The 5,129-nt window shown below is 42.9% G+C and overlaps 1 long non-coding RNA gene across 1 annotated transcript; it reads left to right on the top strand.

Annotated features, from left to right (window-relative positions):
* Positions 1-242: 242 nt before the first annotated feature.
* Positions 243-4,564, top strand: LOC140343483 (uncharacterized). The gene is made up of 4 exons (XR_011923345.1): positions 243-393; positions 3,161-3,185; positions 4,356-4,409; positions 4,490-4,564. It is a non-coding gene; the product is annotated as an uncharacterized lncRNA (long non-coding RNA).
* The last annotated feature ends 565 nt before the right edge of the window (positions 4,565-5,129 follow it).

The raw sequence follows: 5,129 nt of genomic DNA, 5'->3' as shown, positions 1-5,129 counted from the left end.
CAAATGGTTATTTTTGGAGTTTCCTGTACTAGGCAGGTGTGGCTGATTTCATTTATCACAGATAGGGGGGGATAGTAAGCTTCCTGTAATAATATCCTGACTAGTTTGCGTGTTACGAGCATGGAAAATAGATAATGGGTTAAAAACAAGTGTCAGGTGCTGCAGCCATGTAGAAGTGGTTAGTTGCGGTGTTTTGTCTCGGGCTGTGAGTTGGTACGGTCTTTGTCACCCTCCTATTAGTATTGGTGCAGTCTAATCAGGTGGGCGGGGTCAGTATACATTTATCCGGGGAAGGCTGCAGTGCTGGGTGGCAAAGATTGATAGCTGCAGGGAAGGCCGACCGACCGATACAATGCCTGTTGCCGATAGAGTGCAAATATATGTGGTGTACTGGTGAGTATTATTGCATGTTATATGACGCCTGCATTTATGGTTGTCATAGTACTTGGGCAGCCTATTGAAAAAGCGCTTATGTGGCACTTGTCTTAGTCCTCTGACTTCAGTAACCTGCGATCTGATTAGGAGCTGTGTCACTACGCATTATATTTTCCCGAGGAACGCTTTAATGCTCAATCCCTAGGACCCTACAGTGACCCATGAATTTCATTTGTTGTGCACTGTGCTCAGGATAATGGAGTGCCCATGTGTAGAACGTGCTGTGCTCATGTGTATCATTTGTTCTGCACTACTCAGCATAATACTATGCCCATGTGTATCACTTGTGCACTGTGCTCGGCATGGTATTGTGCCCATGTGCATCACTTGTTGTGCACTGCTCACCATGATATTGTGCCCATTTGCATCACTTGTTGTCCACTGTGCTTGACATTATATAGTGCCCATGTGCATCACTTGTGCACTGTGCTTGGCATGATATTGTGCCCATGTGCATCACTTGTTGCGCACTGTGCTCAGCATAGTATTGTGCATAACTTGTTGTGCACCCTCTCCTGGATACTGTAGTGCTCATGTACATATTGTACTGTGTCCAAGTAAATCATTTGTTGTGCACTCTTCATGATAATGTAATGCCACTGTATCATTTGTTGTGCACTGTCCCTGGAATTGTGTAGTGCCCTATATATGTACCATGTTGTGCACCCTCACCCAGGATACTACAGTGCCCCATTCATATAATTTGCTGTGTACAATCTCCTGGATACTATAGAACCCAGTGTATATTGCTTCAGCATGATATTGTGCCCATGTGCATCACTTGTGATTGTATTTGAAATGCTATAATGTGCAGAACAAATGCCTTCAGTCTGTGTGGTATTGCAGCAGTCCTATAGCCGGTGATGATTGATAGCGGTATTTAGTGATGGATTGCTGTGGCTGCTAACAATGGTAATCCATTGACATTGGCCTGTTATTAGGGTGACCAGTGGGTACTGTATGAGGTGGGAAATGAAGAATGTGACTTGGCACCAGACACAGGCAGAGAATTTGCATTTATCAAACAAATTAAAATTGGCAGCGTGCAATAAAACTGTGCAATACCATGATATTTCTGGGATGGTTATCTTGCCATGAAAATTGAAATAATGTTACACCCTTTGTCAGCTGCTCGAAACATGCACATTCTCCATAAAATAGCTTCTTCTTTGGTGTTGCATGGGGGACTTAAAATCTGACCGTTGTATATTTTTCTTCCCTGTATTTGTTCATATGCAATGTTCAACCTAGAATCTAATTGTCCCTTAAAGGGGTTCACAATTTAGGATCCCTTCTGTAGTCAATAACAGTCTGGAGCCATTTAATCTATCTGCATGTTTTTGGAATGTGGAAGGAAATCGGCGTACCCGGAGGAAATCCACACAAACACGGGGAGAACCTGCAAACTCCACGCTTGATAGTGTACTGCCTGAGATTTCAACCTGGCACCCAGCACTGCAAAGCCACCAGGCCAACTAATTTGCCGGTGTAAAAAGTTTGTGTGGTGTAGTCAACCTTTGTTAACTTTTGCCATTGAAACTTTTACTAATTGAATGTTGACTTATTACTGCAATTTTACTTTGCAAAAAATGTCAAAGCCCCTCCGGCAGTAAAGGCTGAAAAGGAGCGCAGAGTCTCTTGGGATACGCTCGTCTCAAATCCCAGGAGACTTTCTTGTACTGAGATGTGCATATGTGGTTCCGTGTACAGTAGAATCCTGGTTACTTGGAAAATCCAGATTACCGACGCCTCTGCTTTCTTGATTGCTAGGGCTGCAGGAGCAATCTGGAGAGCAGAGTTCCACTGATTGCTCTGTTCCATGGTTGGCTGAGAAAAGGGAAACCCTGATAATGGCTCAAGTGTCATCAGGGTTTCCCTTTTCTCAACCATTCAGCACTAGAGGTGAATGGGCACAAGTCTCCCATTCAAGTCTAGTGCTGAATGGCTGAGAAACCTCTGTTTCAAAGTAACCTCAGATAACTGGAAACTACACTTATCCAAAATCTGCCATTCCCCATGGCACGGACTGTATTTAGGAAAAGATTGTGAACAGGCAAGTAAGTATATTATGCATCTCTTGTCTCTTCTGCAGTCAAAATTCAGCTTGCTCTACATTTTGGAATGTGGAACTAACTTTAGTTCTGCTTTAAAACTGGTACCTGAATATTGCCAAAATTCTTATTTCGTATATACCAAAAAAGACTTGGCTGGGGTTTACGATTCACAGCCCATCTTGTAGCCTCTGCAGGTTTGTCAGGAGTCCTTACTCTTCTTGTCTTGGGGCAGAGAGGACATGGCTTGTGATGGTGTACCAAACTAATCCATCTTTTGTTGCCCCAAAGGAGATGCACGTACATGGTCCAACTGTGAGGTGTATGGACAGATTAACAGTAACATATTCTGCTGATTGTAGTCACACATCATATGATGGCTAATCTATAACAAAGGAACTGTTCTACCATTGTGCGTCAAGTAGTTATACAAGTTAACAGTTCGTTTTTTTTGTTTTGTTTTTTTTTTTTTAACAAACCTTTCCTTTATATATTGTTTCGGAGATTAAAGTTTATTCACTTTTACGCTGCATTTATGATGGTCACAAGTATGAAGTTTGATAAGGAATGGAGCAGCCTGAATTTGCTTGGGTTTAATGCACTCGCCAATTTTAAGTGTCTACAAACCGCATAAAAGAAGTCATTGATTTGATTTTTTTTTTTTTCCTTTTTAGTGGATCCTGAGGGTACGGCCCCAAGGTAAGACTTTCTGAACACGGTCCTAATGTCCTGAAGGTCCAAGCTTCTAAATTTTGCAATGCTGTAGCACTTATGTGGTGACGATTGCCAAGCTTCCAAGGTCAGGTCCTAAAATGAGTGGTCAAAAAAAGCATACAATAGAAATAAGGGTTCTGCCCTGCAGTAACCTCCTAGATGAAGCTCATGGGTCTGATACTTGTGTGATATTATGATACCTATAGCTGTACCTTTACCTAATGCGTCTATCTTCTTGTCACAGATGCATTTATTCCCTGTACACAACTGCAGGAAAATTAATTTATATTCAAAGTGCTTAAAATCAGAATAGCTAAAGATTACTGGCAGCTGTACTATTGCATAAATTGTCAGCCTCTAATTTACTAAACCCTGTGATTCAATCAAGACATGAGTTATAACCTACTGCAGGGGTCAGCAAACTTTTGACCACTAGGTCATTTTAGGAGGTCAAGAAGGCACACCAGGCCGGACTCTCTCTCGAGTCCTGTGCTGATGGCAACACCCCTAAAGGGAAATCCCTCTCCCCTGAAATGCATACAGAGAAGAGGGAACGCCCCTGAATCAAATTCCCCTCCTCCGCAATTCATATGGAGCAGAGGGAATGTACCCTTACCCCGCATGAGGCTCTGGGGTCCCGGGTTGCCGACCCCTGCCGGTCGGGATTAGGCCAGATCGACCAGGGGGGCATTAGGCTTTAACGGACTACTGGCTATGCTGTATCTGGCCTAAAGGCCAGGGTTTGCCTACACCTGACCTACTGCAACAAATGAGCAGTGTTCTGGATATTTGGCTTTAAGATAAACTACAACCTAAAGCTGAATCATATCCAGTGGCTCCTCTGAGACACACTATCCTGTGTGTATTCTGCTGAACTTGCTTATGTGGCCACTTCTTATAATGACCAGAACCATCCTCCTTTTGGGAGGGCCCAGTAAACTTAAGGAAAATGATCCATCAGTTAAAGAAATGGTAAACCAGAACCCCTAATATCAATGGGCACATCATTTGTTTACAGGCATTTCTCTGTGCAATATTCCTTTTCTGGAGAGGGTTATTCAGATATGGAAAATACAATATATGCATGTGTATACTTTCACAGGAGACTTGGGCAACCTGTGCTTTGTCTGTGTTGCAATAATATTCTCTTTTTAGTTTCAGCGGTTAAAGAGAGACCTGGAAAAACGGTTTCCGGGACTGCTGGAATTTGTAAGTTATCCCTTCTAAATGTATAACCTGCAAACTAATATATTAAGAACACACCTGAATATACTTTTACCTTATTTTAGGATTGCGAAGGTACCCCAACTGCCACAGGATGGTTTGAAGTAGAAGTTAACGGACAGCTTGTGCACTCCAAGAAGGTAAGGAATGGTGGCAGTCTGTCATACAGCAGCTAGTCCAGTATAACCTGGGGGGTGAGGAAGAAACAAAGGTTGGAATTAACTTGCATGTAGTAGCTAAAGGTTGAAAAGGCACTTCTAGGCACCTGGATAAATTGGACTGGACTAAATTATACAGCCTAATTGGTGGTCCAAATGTGTCAAAAGTTCAGGTTTTATTTTTCACTTCAACCAATATATGTAACATCAAAACTTCTGTGTATAGTGACCAACACCCCAAACCCCTGTCTGTAAGCTCTATAGTTTAGTTTACACAGGGTTGACTTCCTTTTCTTCAGGTGACAAGTTTGCAGGGCTTATTGGCTCCTGTTGCCTGAGCTTTGCACCCTGGGGCAGTCGCAGGCTTTGACTATACCCAGAAGAAAAGGGCTTTTGCCAATCGCTCCAATGAATGAGCACTGTGATGTGAAGTTAGCTATAGATGTTTTCTTGCAAAAATTGATAGATAGCTTTGTGTAAACCATCCAAGACACCGCCCCCCCCCCCCCCCCCCCCCCCCACAATGACTGGCAAGATATGTCAGTCA

The sequence above is a fragment of the Pyxicephalus adspersus genome, chromosome Z (genome assembly GCF_032062135.1).
Source record: "Pyxicephalus adspersus chromosome Z, UCB_Pads_2.0, whole genome shotgun sequence".
NCBI lineage: Eukaryota > Metazoa > Chordata > Amphibia > Anura > Pyxicephalidae > Pyxicephalus > Pyxicephalus adspersus.
Note: the sequence above shows the minus strand (reverse complement) of the source record. Positions and strands in the feature narration are given on the sequence as shown.